Source organism: Arvicanthis niloticus, chromosome 22, assembly GCF_011762505.2.
Source record: "Arvicanthis niloticus isolate mArvNil1 chromosome 22, mArvNil1.pat.X, whole genome shotgun sequence".
Taxonomy (NCBI): Eukaryota; Metazoa; Chordata; class Mammalia; order Rodentia; family Muridae; genus Arvicanthis; species Arvicanthis niloticus.
The window spans coordinates 35908469-35924576 of NC_133429.1; the positions used below are offsets into that span (position 1 = coordinate 35908469).

Genomic DNA, 16108 nt, shown 5'->3' on the forward strand with positions numbered 1-16108 from the left:
CAAAATGTGGAGCAGAGACTTAAGGAAAGGCCATCCAGAGACTGTTCCACCTGGAGATCCATCCCATATACAATCACCAAACCCAGACACTATTGTGGATGCCAAGAAGTACATACTGACAGGAACCTGATAAAGCTGTCTCCTGAGAAGCTCTGTCAGAGCCTGACAAATACAGAGATGGATGTTCACAGCCAACCATTGAGCTGAGCATGGGATACCCAATGGAAGTAGTTAGAGAAAGGACCGAAGAAGCTGAAGGGGTTTGCAACCTCACAGGAAGAACAATATCAACCAGCTAGATTCTGAGAGCTCCCAGTGACTAAACCACCAACCAAGGGGTACACATGGAGGGACCCACAGCTTCAGCTGCATATGTAGCAGAGGGTGACCTTGTAGGGCATCAATGGGAGGGGAGGCTCTTGGTCCGGTGAAGGCTCGATGCCCCAGTGTAGGGAAATTGAAGGGCAGGAGGTGGGAATGTGTGGGTGGGTGGTGGAACACACTCATAGAAGCAGGGGGAGAGGAGATGGGATGGATATTTCCAGGGGGTAAAGCAGGAAAGGGGATAACATTTGAAATATAAATAAAAAATACACAATTTAAAAAAGAGAAACAAAAAGAAAAAAAAATATATACTAATTTGTAATGTGACCATAATGTGTTCCCCAAGAAGATCAATGACTTCAGTCTTCTGGGTTTACTGTACCAGGAATTATTTTCTTCTTGTTAGGTAGGCCAGAATTCCAATAAGAGTGTTCCTGATTGCTGCAAAGATATCAATTCTAATTCTTATACCTTACAGGTTACTATATTCTACTGATCACTGTCATCATTCATAAGCATCAGGCTCCTGAGTATGCCTTACTATTATGTTGAGAATTTCTCCACTGTTGGTAAAGGATATTTTCAGTTTACTTTCCTTGTAATATTCTGCCTGGTTTGTCTTACACAATGAAGGATATATAGGTCATGTCTCTTCTACTCTTTATTGCCTTGAACAAAGTAGAAAAGTTTCCATGTTTGTTATTTTCTTACTGGAGTCTATCACATCAAAAACTCTCCTTTGTTGAGATATTTTTGATTTCTGATCAATCATTTTAGTTATAGATCTATTCACATTTTTTCTTTCTTATATTTTATATGTTCTGTATTTCTGGGAATTTGTTTTATTTTCTCTAAATTATGCATTATTTTCATATAATTGTTTATAGTACCCATTTTACTCTCTTGTAGATATCCTAATATATTATATAAAGTAATGTTACTATTTCACTTTCATTTGTGATTTTAGTGAGTTTTACTACGTTTTTTGTCTTAGTCATTACAGATTTGTTAGTTTTATTGATCTTTTCTAACCAATGTTTGGTCTCATTGACTTTTTTAAATGGTGTATATTCATTATATAGAGCTTTAATGATTAGTTCTAATTATCAACAATTTATAATTTTCTGGGATGTGAGGAATTGTGAAACTCAAGTTGGTTTGTGGACATGCATATAGAAGGTTGTCTTTATTGTGTTACTAGGATAAAATTTAACTTAAATATTAGTAACACCATTCCCAAGTATTTTCTTTTTGTCTTGTTTTGGTTTACCATGAATTTCATAAGTAGAAAAAGCAGAATAACAAGCATGTATGGGTTTGTTTCTCTCTAGTTTTCTGCTTTGGATGGTGTGATACAACTGAGCTTCTTCAAGTTGCTGCCTTTATTTCTTTATAGTGATGGATGGTAACCTAAAATTGAATACTAAAATGAGTCCTCTCTCTCCTGAGTTCTTTTTTTGTCAAGAAATTTTTATCACAACAACAGGAATAAAAATAAAACAAGCATGACGGATTTCATCAGGATATTTTTACACACATACACATACACACAAACACACAGACATACACACACACACACACACATCATGTAAACACTTGCCACCCCATTTGTTTTCATTTATTTCCTCTAATTTGTGTTGCTTCTATTATCGTGTTCTATGTACCAGTAGGACTATACAAAATCTAAAGCCAGAAATGAGAGAACCATAGTTCTTTGAGGTCATGGGCACAACCCCATGTGGTGATCAGAAAACAACATTTTACAATTTTTCAATGAAGCAAGTATACCCCAATCATAGTGATTACTGGAGGTTAACAACAATTCTTGGTAAACTTAACAATCCTCAAATAAATGAGGAAAGAAAAGTCGGGACTACAGGCTGATTTGAGAAAGTGAGTCCTCAGTAGAGACATATTTTATAAAGCTTAAAATTATGAGCAAGAGTGTAGTATTTAAGGTACTGATGGCAGTCTGGCTGGGATATACAATTTAGAAAAACAACATATGGACTCATGCAATATTTAATTCAACTAGCTAAACTGAATAATATAGAAAGCTCTAGTGAGTCTCACTAAAATTTGCAGTTTAGGATTTCAATCAGTTCAAACCAATACATTTAACATACTGCCAGAAGGGAGAACAGAATGTATCATGCGGATTCTGACATCAGTCTTTGTGGGTAAAACTGTCAGTAAATATACTTAAACAAATTCTAGGTCAGTACATTAAAACAGTTGTCATAAAATGAAGCACCATAACACTTAACTCCTTGTTATGTTTAGAAATATTAAAATAAAATACAGATATTTCAACATTCCTATAAAACTAGAGGCCGAGACTTAATTGGAATTGTTTTTTTTTAATATAAAATGATGACATTTTTTCAATGTTAGTATCACAAGCCACAAGATTTGTTTGTTAAGTCATTTATTGACAATATATAGTAAACTTTTCTCAGCTTAAAGTTTGAGTGTTATAATATGTTCAAAATAACTGATCAATAAGATTGCTACTAAAGAGAAAGATGTTTTCAGGTAGATTTTTAGCTGTTTTACTTTTCTAAGATTGTGTCAAATTAACTTAATGTTGGCCCCTTCGTAAATAAAAACTCATTATTTGTTCAAATACTTGTAGTATTGACTATTATTTTGTCAACAAAAATTTACTTGGCATAAAAGACTGTCTGGACATTTACTTTAAAATGCTATCTAAAACACTGTGTTTTAGAGACAATATAAAAGTCATCTGGGAAAAAAATGAGATTATTTCTTGTTTTCTAAGCAAAGTTTTATGATCAGGATGAAACTGAAACATGTACTCAATTTCAGCTCTTGCAAGACAGAGGCAGACAATACAGTAGGCTTAGGTGAGCTTAGTTTATACAAGGAGTACCAAGCCAAAAATCATTGTCTTCTGGGACCTTGTCTTAGGAAAATGAAATGACTATTGACATATATTTAAGCACATATTTATACATAATCATTTACACTTAAACAGAACAGCTCTTAGTTTTCGGTTGTCCAGTTAGTTGATATTGTTCTTCCTAGGGAACTGCAATCTCCTTCAGCTCATTCAGTCCTTCCCCTAGCTCTTCCACTGGGGTCCCTGGGCTCAGTCTGTTGGTTGGTTGTATCTGCATCTGTAATAGTCAGGAATATACATAGAGGAATCCATGGCTCCAGCTATAGATGTAGTAGAGGACATCCTTCTCTGGCATCAATGAAAGGGGAGGCCATTAGTTCTGTGGAAACTTGATACCGCAGCATAGGGTGATACTAGAGGAGTGATGTAAGGATGAGTGTTGGGGGAGCACAATCATAGAGGCAAAATGGAGGGGAGATGAGAAGTGGAGTTTGTGAAGGGGATACCAAGAAGGGGGATATCATTTGAAATGTAAAGAAATAAAATGCTTAATAAAAGAAAAAAAAGGAAAGGTCACCCACCTTATGGAGAATAAATTGAAAGGAAGTAACTGAAACTTATGTGGGTTTAGGTTTTTAGTTACTAATCTTACATCTAAGATTCTAACCCAAAATGACACATATCACGTTTTCCAAACTAGAACAAAGTAAATTATAAATAAAAACAAAACACATCTGTATCTTAAAATGGGCTAGTTATTAAAGTGCAATGTGTATTAGCCCAATAAATCTTTATTAAGTGGGATCTACTCATACTCAAGAAAGAGGATAGCCAGAAAATCATGTACTTACAACAGAACACGACACTGAGAATGATATACTGTGACTAAGTAGTATCAAATTGCAAGGCTCACCTAAATTTTAACGTAATGAATATAGATTTCTGTTCTTTTCCTAGCAATATGAGAAAACTATAAACATACATTAATATGTATTATATATTGCATAATAATAAAATAATAGGTTTATGTACCTTTAAGCTAACAAAAAGACTTATCTATCGAATGCAGGTGAAAAAATAGAATACATAGCAAAGGACAGAAAATAAATACCTTTAATAGCAACTGATTCCCACATTTGAATTTCAAAACAAGAAACTATTTTTATAATTGTCATTTATATTAATAAAGGGTCTCTGGAAACTATGAATATAATGATTTATCCTCGTGCCTTGGTACCCAGAACCTCAATATAAGTCTTATCTATTAACTGGAATTTTACAGAAGTCACATTGGTAATCAGATGGTAGAAAAAGAAGATATCTAGTTCTCATCATGAGTCATCAAATTTGAATCAAATTCTTATACCTAGTATAAGAACTAAAGATGAGACAAAGACCTTAGCAATGCCATTTTCTAAACAGTTAGTATAAGCATTCAAATATACTTGGTTTCGCTATACTTGAACAAAACCGAACCTGTCAACAGGCAACATGGATAGAACAGGGGTAAAGGCCCAGTGTGCCTTGAATACTTAAGTAAAAACTAAAAACTATACATGGATAAGGAAAAAGAGACTTGCAAAGGAAAATCTGTGGATCAAGATAGAAAATATACAGGGGTAAGTAAGGTAATCAACACACTTTGCACACATGCAAGAAAGTACCAAAGAATAAGTTTAATAATAAAAAATAAATGAAAATAAGGAATTCAAGTCATCTGAACAAAGCATGTTTTTTAAAATCTATGAAACATATTTATTTTCCCACACCACTAGAGTTTTATCTCCAGAGAAATGCATAATGCTGTTAGATGGCTCTTGTGCTGTAGAGAACTTCACTCCTTAGTCACAGTGTTAAGAGCTCTTGCATAAAACATACTTTCTGACACAAACATAAGCTCAAGAAATAATCCCATCTTACTGTGCTGAAAAAAAAATGGCAGATTTCTCCAAACTTTTTTTTTGAGGAAGCATTTTGAGAACCAAAGGGTCAAAATGAAATTATGTTGCTGGCTTTCAACATGGAAGGATATCATTTGCCAAACAGTGTAGAAGGGCATCTGCAGGATGTGAAGGAAAGGAAATAAATCCCCCCAAAAGAAGAAACTTTAGCTCTGCCAACAATCAAAATCTATACAATGACTTTCAAGAACTCTACTATTTTTATCTGGTTTAATATCCATAGGAGATGAATGCTGAAAACTAGGAGAGTAAGATGATTCTCAAAACCATAGATTCTCAAAACTCTTTCATATTGGTTAAAATGAATTTAATTATTATGAAAATCAAAAAGCTCTGCTATAAGATAGTTTACAAAGCTAAGGTTAAAATTACCTTGTATTACCACAGATTCCTTATGGATCTAGAAACTCATTCTATTTCATCTTTAATTTGGCAAATAATAATTACATAGAGGTATATGGTACATTGTAGTATTCTGGTAAGTTTAAAATACACAGTAATTGAGTCAGACCAATCAATAAATGAACACGTAACAAGCATACTTGAGATTTATGGTGAAAATATCTTTCATTGGTTGTTTTCATTATTTGAATTAATTTACTCACTATTATTTACTACAGTTACCATTTGATGTAAACACTCTCTACTGCTTAATCCAAATTTCCAACTGAAAGTCTGTAGTCTGCTCAGAAACTCTTTTTCTCTTTCTTCTGATAGCTATCATTACTGCTTCATAATTCTACAGCTTTTACTTCCCGCATTCTTTATCTAAATGAGATCTTGCAGTCATTATCTCTCCATGCATGACTTCCTTCTCTTTGAAGGATTTATATTTATTTATTAATTTTAATTATGGGTCCATTTGCATATGTACAGGTGGCTACGGATGATGGAGGTTATCAAATGGCCTCAGAACTGGAATTACTGGGAACTGTAAGCCACTGATGTGTGTACTGGGGACTCAACTCGGGTCCTCTGGGTGAATAGTACATACAGGTTCTTAACTGCTCAGATATCATTCTAACCTTGTGCTTTGTTTCTTATACTCATCAGAATATCCTTCAGTTTAATTAATAATATCAGCAATAGTACAGCTTTTTTTTAAGACAAGGATTTTTATATATACCTTGTTTGTTCATAGCTATTGAGATTAATGCTGCAATGACTCAAGCACACAAGTATGGCATTGGAATACACCTTCTATTGCTGGATCTATTGTTGTAACTATTTTTGTTTACTTTTCTGAATAACTTATATACTCTTTTCCACTATAGGTATACTAATTTATATTCCCATCAATAAAGACTGAGAGCATTTTTTCAAATTTCTCACATATCAATTTTTTTTTTAAGTAACAGAACATAGGTCTGAAACTTTAACGAGGGTCTTACAAGTTACTACTTGAATTTCAAAAATCTGACCTCATTAAGAAAAATGTTTCAATGAATCAGTTCAACATGCTTTTTGCTTTTGGAGAACAAACAGGGATCATTATGTTTTTCCACACTGTTGACTTCATTCCGTAAGCAAGTATTTCACCTTTGAAAGTTTAGTTCAGTTCAGCGATGAGTCTTCTAAACAATGAATGAGTCTCTCTTCTGCAAGCACTACTATCTCTTAAAGAAAACAGTGGCTTTCTTGAAAATGACTCCTCTAGCCTGGTATGGCTGTCCTCTGAAAGTCAACCCCTGACTAAGAGTTGCAGATATTCAGAGCCAATCTCTGGACTGGGCCCTGGACACCAATGGAAGACTTGGGAGAAGGGCTAAAGGAGCAGAAGAAGATTTCAACCCCATATAGGAAGAACAACAGTATCAACTAGCCAGACCTTTCAGAGCTCCCAGGGTCTAAACCACCAACGAAAGTGTATCCATGGGCTGTTTCCTGGCTCCTGCTACATATGTATCAGAGGACTGCCTTATCTGTCATCAGTGGGAGGATAGGTGCTTGGCCCTGTGGAGGCTTGATGCCCCCCAGAGAAGGAGGATGTTAGAGGGATGAGGCAGGAGTGAGTGGGTGGGTGGGGGAAAACCCTCTCTGAGGCAAAGAGAAGGTGAAGGGCTGGGAGGTTCGTGGAGAGGAGACTGGGAAGGAGGATAACATTTGAAATGTAAACAAATAAAATGATTAATAAATTATAAAATAGAGAAAGAAAGCAATGGCTCCTCTGATATCTGGGACAGATGTAAAAATGCTTTTTCGTAATAACAAGCTGGGAAGTTAGAGAAGATAATCAAAGTACTTAGAAATCAGTGACACAAGCTCCAATCATCAAAATTTGAAAACTGGAACATCATTAAGAATTGTAACTGCAGTGGATTTGAGCACATCAAAAATGTCCTGATTTTATAATGATACCACAAAATAAGAAAAAACAAAACCCTAACTGGTCACCTTATCAAAGCTGGTAGAAGAAAATAATTAGCTATGTTTTTAAAGGTAACCAAAGAAAAATAATATAATATTGTTTGTGTCTGAATAACAGAAACACTGCCTAATCACCTAGCAGATGAATAGATATGCATATTATAGAAACATTCTAGAAAATACAATATCTATTGACAAATCACAATTATTATTATTATTATTATTATTATTATTGTTGTTATTATTCAAGTCATGATGAATTGACATATCTTGGCATTAATAATATCAATAGAGCTATCATTATAAAAGTAAGACAAATTTATTTTAATGATAGAAGTATGGCCATATTCTGAACGGTTATAAAGAAAACCTTCTAGAAAAATATCAAAAGCAAAAACTTCTAATAGTGATCCCAAATCCAATTGCAAATATATCAGTAATGTAGAGGAGGGAAGTTTGCTATGATAAAGTCAGGGAGAAAAACTGAGAAAAAATTGAATAAAGTTAAACATTCATTAGACATTTGAAGATATCACACAACTATTCACTAATGTTTTGCATGAGAAAAAAAATTCTGTGGAACTTTCAAAATTCAAACCAGTACAAAAGCAGAAGCGATTTAGGTCAAGTTTATTTAAGGTATGGAACTTCTTTAAAATATTCTTGTGGCAAAACAATGGCATTGAATTTAGTGCCAGTCACGCTGACAGTGTGCACAGGAAGCAGAATTGTGTACATGAAGAATACTGATCACACTGGTCATTCACATTGAAACTGTGTGAACAATAAAAAGACATTCATTATACTTTGCTTTTCTATTTTTATATTTAATTTAATTTAATTTATTTCATGATTGGGTTTCTCTGTGGAGCCCTGACTCTCTGAGAATTCACTCTGTAAACACGGCTAGCTTCAAACACTCAAAGTTCTGCCTGCCTCTGCCTTTGCCTCCTGAATATTGAAATTAAAGGCATGCACAACCACTACCCAACATACTTTGCAATTTTTATGATGAAACAATACATAATAAAAGATTAGGAGGAGGAGGAGGAAGAGTCTCTGTAGGGATGGCTAAAGACTGCCTCTAGTATTGTCCTCTTGCTCCTTCTATTTGTATAGTCAACAAGACTACAAGATAAAGGTATTTGTATACAAATAGACTACAAGATAAAGCTTCTATGGAAATAATATATTTAAACAAATCTTTATTATTTCCAATGACGACATCTATATTTTTTTGATCAAGACATTTCTTTATACAGGTTACATGTTTTGTAATCTAATCTACAACTGTCTAAATCTTCTATTTCCCATCATCCCTAAGTTCCAAGATCATTTCACCTACTAGGCTTAATTTTGGCTACAATTTATGCAGAACATTAAAATACAAATATTACAAAATCCTTGCTTTGGAAATGATTAAAATGGCTATCCCATCTTTTCCATGATAAAATGCAGGTTCTCAGATTGGGTGGGAAAAAGAAATCTAGCAGGGAATCCAATTAACTGACCCTTGTTGATGAGTAAGGTTTATCTCCTCCCATGCCTCCTGGTTCCTATGTGATGTTCAGCCCTTGCTGGCTGTTTTGGATCCAAGATCTGTCTGTTCTGCTATCACATGTACTCGCTGGAACTGTTATTTTTTTTATATTTTATTTATTTATGTATTTATCTATTTATTTATTTAGTCATCTATTTACTTTACATCTGATAATAACTTTCCCTTTCTCCTTTCACTCCAGTTCTTCTGTGTCATTTCTCCTCCCCTCATCTACCCCACCTCCTACTCTCCTGAGATAAGGGAAGGTCTTCCATGGATATCAAGCAAACTTGGCATACCAAGTAGAATTAGGAATAAGGTATGTCTTCTATTGAGGCTAGACAAGGCAGCCCAGTTAGGGGAAGTAGATCCAAAGGCAGGCAACAGAGTCAGAGACAGATACCCCAAAAGAGCTATGACATGACTATCCTAGACTTTGATCTTCCAGGGATATCTTATTTTCCGGCCTGTTTCTTCTTGTAAGTTCTTCTTTATTTTGTCGCTACTGTTATTAGCTTGGAGTTTTTTCTTTGGTTGGTTTGTTTGATTTGGATTTTTTTTGAGACAGGCTTTCTCTGGATGTGTATCCTAGAACTTCCTTTGTAGGCAAACTCTCCTTGAATTTAGAGATTCACTTGCCTCTGCATCCCAAGTGCTGGAATTAAAGGTATACTCCACCACCACCCAGCAGGTGCTCCTATGTTTTCAATGTATGAGAAATGACATATTCTTTTCATTTTATAATATGTTTTAGTTGAGATAGAATTATGTTTTTGTACAGTGTGTATCTGGATGCTGATTTCTGTTCCCCAGAGATCTGATTGCAGTCCAGACTTGGTATTGTATTATCATTATTATGAAGCATTTCCTGACTCATTATTTTGTAAACATTGTTCTCCATTATTTTCTGGTTGGCCAATAAAGATCAGGTAAGCCTATAAACGGGCAGGACAAAAGAGAATGGGACTTCTGTTCCCTGAATGAGCAAGCAAGAGTCTCAGTTGGGTCAGAAGGGTCACCATGGGGACACAATGAAGATGGAGGTGCCAGAGAGAGAATAAAATGACAGGTAATACCAAGTGGTTGGGAAGTGGCTGGGAAGTAGTCTAGACCAGCATAGTAGAGTTAGAATACTTCCCCAGTTATAGTGATCAAAGCCTTTTGATAAATATAAAAGTTTCTGTCATTATTCAGGAATAAGGGCAGGGATGGAAAAGCCCTGAACATTTATATTTGGCATTCAATATGTTAGGCATAGATTCCAAACTTAGATAGATCCACATTTAGAGCTAGAGAAAAGTTCAGGACATGGGAGCTGGGCCAAAACCAGTGAGCAAGTATCAGGAAAGTCCTAATGCAGTTCTTCTAAGAGCTCCTACAATGCTGGCTGCCTGGTACTTAAATGGGGCTTATGAACAGCAGGAAGCAAGCAGAGCAACTGAGGTCATCCAGCAAGGGTGGCTGGGCAGAGACTCAGGGAGAAGCTGCTACAGGTTCTCCTGAGCTTGGCATGGCTGGTTGGTCTCGAAGGAAACCAGCCACTCAGGCTGCAGCAACTTAAGTGCTTCCTAGGGACAACAGCACTTGGTGGGCTGCAGAACTGTCCTTTCCCTGTGAGCAAAAGGGTTGTGGGGAGGAGGTGCACAACACCAGGAGGTGTGAGCTGAACAACAGAAGCCAGATACAAACAGAGAAGCAGAAATTTGAAGAAAGAGGCAATTCTTTCCTAGTGGCTGTCTCACCACAACTGGAGTAACTTCAAAGATGCTCAATTTCTTCTTAGAATCCAATACAGGAAGCTGTCAGGAGCAAAAAGGTCTCTAACCAAAATGAACATTACTACAGAAATGTTTGTAATGTCAATTCTGTGGACTTCTGACGTTTTGAAAACCAACTATCCATGTAAGGTAATCTGGACTGTTGTCTGTTAACTCCACTCAGCTATTTCTAAATAAAACATAGAAACCACCTAACAATAAAATCCAAGCCATGAATTTGCTATAGTCCTTTAACTCACAGGCTAACAATCTCAAATCTGTTAAAAAAAAGTTAAAGAAGGACTGGGTCTAAGCCTTGTATTCCTAAATGTGTTATACAGGTGCCTCTTTCCATCTACAGACAAATTACTGTCCAGAAAAGGTCACACTTGCAGAATAGTCGACTGATTATATATGCCTAGACAGAGTAATCAGCCCTTAATAATTCTGCAGCACTAAGGTCTGTCAGATGATCCAGGGCCAGAAGGCGGAAGATCAGATGCTCCAGTGTTTTGTAGTATAGGGAGTGTCCAGGTGTTCAGCGGTCTCTATAAATTGGCTAAGTTTTAGAAGCTTTGCTTTGTGCTTCCCATAATTTTAGTTAACTCGGTCATTCTGGATTTCTGATGGGGTTGAAAACCTACAGTCTCATAGCCAATCCTGGCTATTTACCTTGAGAGAAAAGATTTGAATGGATGGTTTTCAGATGACATTCATTTTAATGCCAAGAAAAAAGCCAGGTTCAGAACTAAGTGTTTTAGTTAAGAGAGATGACAGAGGTTCTGGTTAGTCAACAAAATGATGGGCTGGGTATTAGGACTATCTTGTACTTCACTGGTACAAATTGGCATAATTATGCTCTAATTGTATTTTGAGAGAAAAGTTTTCTTTTAACAGGAAGAGTGATATGTAGGAGGAGCTAAGGTGGGAGGAGTACCGAGAGGAAGAGAAGGAGTAAGGAGAGGAGGAGAAGGAGGAGAAGAGAAGCTAGGTGATGAGAGAGAGAAAAAGAAAGAGAAAGATGGGGGAGGGGGTATGGAGGCAGATGTTCATGTGTCTCCACCAGTCAAAGATAGTGGATATACCTAGGTTGGGTACTGGGTTACACTTCTAATTGAGCATTACCAAACTTATAAAGCCTTTGATTGACATTTTTAAAAAGTGTGTAAAAGCAAAAAGGAAAAGGAAGCATGGGATAGGGGTTTTCTAGGGAGGGGAATTGGGGAAAGGAGATGGCATCTGAAATGTAAATAAAATATTAAAAAAAAGAAGAAATTTGAAGAAAAAAACAGATCAGATAAAAATGTTTGGATTTGTTACAGAATTCTAAAGAAAGAAAGAATCTGAGTATAAAATATCATAGATAGATGGAAATAGTTTGACATTAATAAAATCCATAAAGAGAGAATTAAATAATCTTAAAAGAAATAAGACACATAAGAATGAAAATAATAAATTAGGGTGTTTTAACCCTATATACTGCTATATATTAAATAAGTAAGGCTGTAATGGCTTTTAAAAATTGAGCAAAGGTAAGAAGATAAATAACTGAAATTGACATAGTAATGTGTCTGACTCTTTCATGTTAGTATTTATTGTTTTAGTCTTAATTCCCATAATAGCTTTCTATGCCTTCTCAAAGCAAAGGGCTTAAGAGATACAAGAAAAGAATAAAGATGGAAAGTGAGGACAAGCCTTAGAAGTTATAAAAACTTATAAATAAAAAAAATATTCAGAGACAGGGGAATTAAGAACAGAACCTACAGAGCCACCATATAAAAAACTAAAGAAAGCCAGCCAAAGGTTGTTAGAAAACTTTCTTTTGCTTATCTGGTCACTGTATGACAAGTTCCAGCAGACAATGGCTACACCAAGGTTATGAAGAAATTCGATGGCACTCCATACATGTGATGTATTTGAAAAATATAGAGAGTGTTACCCCATGTGGCAAGCATTCACTGAATGTATTCATTCATGAAGCAGATATTAAATTCTTGGATGATTCTTAATAGAATATTTCCCTGAACCCCCAAGACTAGAAAGATAATGACAAAAGCAATTTTAGAACCTAGTCCTCAATTACAGTGCAGCCATGGTGGAGAGAAGAAGCTAAGGGAATAAAAACGAGAAAAGGAGCCATCGGTATCAATAAGATTGGATTCTAAGATCAGTTGCTAGGTAAAAGTCCATATGCTGAGGTACAGATGCAAATTGAATAAGATTAGGTAACCTTAGCATTATACTACATGGATTACAAGGACACTTTAAGTGCTTTGGACACTTTGAAGAAACAGGAAAAAGACTTAAATTATTTACTAAGGTTATTCAAGGTAGAAATTAAACATTCACTGATGTTTTACAAAGATTGACTCCATTTGTAAATAGAACCATAACAGATCCAGAAGCTAGGAAAACACTGATTGAATTGTTGGGTTTTGAAAATGCTAATGTTGAATGCAAAAGGCAGTCATGACCCTAAAGGCAAGATTAGCACCAATAGATGAAAGGATCAGAGATATAGCCAATATTAGTGCCCATTCATATGATAGAACTTTAATAGGAGAAATGATCTCTAAAGATTTTGATAAAATCCAAACTGTCAAATGTCTTAATTATGGTAGGCAAGGCCATTTTGCAAGGAACTATATGTAGAACCAACGTGATTCTGAAAGAAGGCCTGAGCCTTCTGGAATATGAAGAAGATGAGGTAAAGGCAAGCATTGGACTAATGGATGTTGATCAACAAGAGAAAACCAGAGTAACCCCTTATGAGGACATAATCTCTCATAGGCCCCAATATCAGATTCAAAGCAGCCATTTCAGATCATCAGCAAAGAAACTCATCCACAGAAAAATTTCATAACACTGCTCAGAACATAGACATTAATAACCCAGATGCCAAAGTCAGAGCATCTTCAATAGATAAACAAAACAAAACAACAACAACAACAAAGACATCAAAAGGGACCAAAACCTAAATATTTTGGCAAACCTCTAGTGATGATCATAGGCTAACATCATTTATAAATAATGTTGAAAGTGAAGGGATGGTAGATGAGGGAGCAGATGTAGCAACAATATCACCAACATCTTGGCCTCCAGATTTGCCTCTTTGGGAGGGAGGTAATTATTCAATTTCTAGGGTTTGTAACTTTATCATAGATAAAAACAAAGTGTAAAATGGTTTAAATATATGGAGCCAAGAGGTCAAATAGGGAAATTAAAGTCATCAGTGGATAATACAGCCATGACTTTATGGAGAAGAGGTGTATTGAAACATTGCAAAGCACAGATTAGTATTCCTCTAACTTCAGTTACAAGACATAAAATAGAATTGGTTCCTGAGGAAAGTATTGATAAAATAATGCAGAAATAGTCACAGATTGTCCAAATTGTCCATGAGCAGAAAACAGCACTTTCCCACTTTATGTGGGGGAGCCACTGCTGGGAGAACACTAAAAGCTCTACTAATTGGCAAGCCTGTTTGGGTAGAACAATAACTTATAACAAAAAATTTACAGGTACTAGGATAGTCCAAGAGCAGCTGATGGCTCAAATTATAGAAGAATCCACAAGCCCCTGGAATTCTTGTATATTTGTTATTAAAAAGAAATCTGGAAAATGGAGGATGTTAACAGATTTGAAAGCAATCAAAAATCTTTCAGCCAATTGCTTCTTTATACTCTGGAATCCCATTGCCTTCTTTGTTATATAAGGCACGGAATGTTATAGTAATTGATTTAAAAGTTGTTTTTTCCCCAAAATCCCTTTGAAAGAGCATTACTAAAAAAAGAGTTGCTTTCTGAATAACTACTTATAATAATATTTGTCCAATAAAAGGGAATCATTGGAATGTTCTTCCACAAAAAATGTTGAATAAACCAACCTTATATCAATATTTTATACAACAGCCTTTGGAAATAATTCACAAGCAGTTTCATCAACCCATAATTGACCATTGTATGAATGATATCTTGCTGGTTGATTCAGATGCAGATACTTTAGAAAAAAATGTTTGATGCAGTAAAGAGAATTTTGCCTTTTGGAGAATTAATCTTGCCCCTGAAAAAAAAAATACATAGAAGCAATTCTGTTAATTATCTAGGATATAAGGTAGGTCTGCAGAATATCCAGCTACAAAAGGTACAGATAGAATATACCAATTAAGAACATTTGGTGATTTTCAAAAGCTGTTGTGTAATATTAATTGCCTAAGTCCCATAATTGGATTAACTGCTCAAGAGTTAACTCATTTATTTCAAGGAGTATAAGGACTTAACTAGTTCAAGAAAATTATCATCTAAGACTGAAGGATAATTGGTTCTTGTAGAAAAGAAATTATAAGATGTACATGTAGATCATTTGGGTCCAAAAAATCTTACATTTTAGTTATTTTTGCATTCTACTCATTCTCCCACAGGAATTCTTAGACAAAAAGAAGATAGTATCTTAGAATTTGTATTTTTAACTACACAAACAGAATAAAAATTAAAAATATATATAGGAAGGTTTTCTGAATTGATTCTGAATGGAAATTGAGATTTCATTAGTTAGAAGGAATTCACCCAGCAGAAATTCTCATACCATTTACTGATGTTGAAATTGCTTCATTATGAGTGAACACTGACAAAGAGCTTACAGGAATTTTGGGGGAGAGACTAACAACAAACACCCTTAAGCAAGCAACTTCAGTTTACAAAAAGAACTTATTAGATTTTTACTCATGGAGTAAAAGGAACACCAATATATTGAGACCCTACCTGTTATACTGATATAAATCAATATGGAAAGGCAAGTTATAAGTCATTAATAATAAGTAAAATAGCCCAGAGCCCCAAGATTCAGTTAAAAAATCAGAGTTATATGCCATTCATATGGTATTATTAGATATTTCTAGAGTCCCTTAAATATAGTTACCAACTCTCAATATGTAGAAAGACTTCTTTTGCATATAAAAACTGCTTAACTTATTCTGTATGATTCAGAATTAACTTTGCAATTTATTAAACTACAAAATTAATCAAAATAGAAACCATCTATTGTATATTACACATATGAGATCCTATATGTGTCTACCAGAGCTTCTAGTCCAGGCAATGATGAAAATGATCAGCTATTAATAAGAAATGTTCTAGAAGCTTCAGAATTTCATAAGAAAACCCATGCTAATAGAAAATGTTTAAAGAAAGATTTTTCTATTACTTGGCAACAAGACAATGAAATATCCTATTTGCTCTTTGTATAACCAAACTCCATTACCCACAGACAGTAACCTAAAAGGTACCCACAGAAATGA

At 34.9% G+C, this 16108-nt stretch overlaps 1 long non-coding RNA gene across 2 annotated transcripts in view; it reads right to left on the reverse strand.

The window, feature by feature from the left end:
• The window catches only part of LOC143435713 (uncharacterized), a 140570-nt gene that overhangs the window by 117016 nt on the left and 7446 nt on the right, over positions 1 to 16108 (reverse strand). The gene's annotated exons all lie outside the window — the stretch shown is intronic.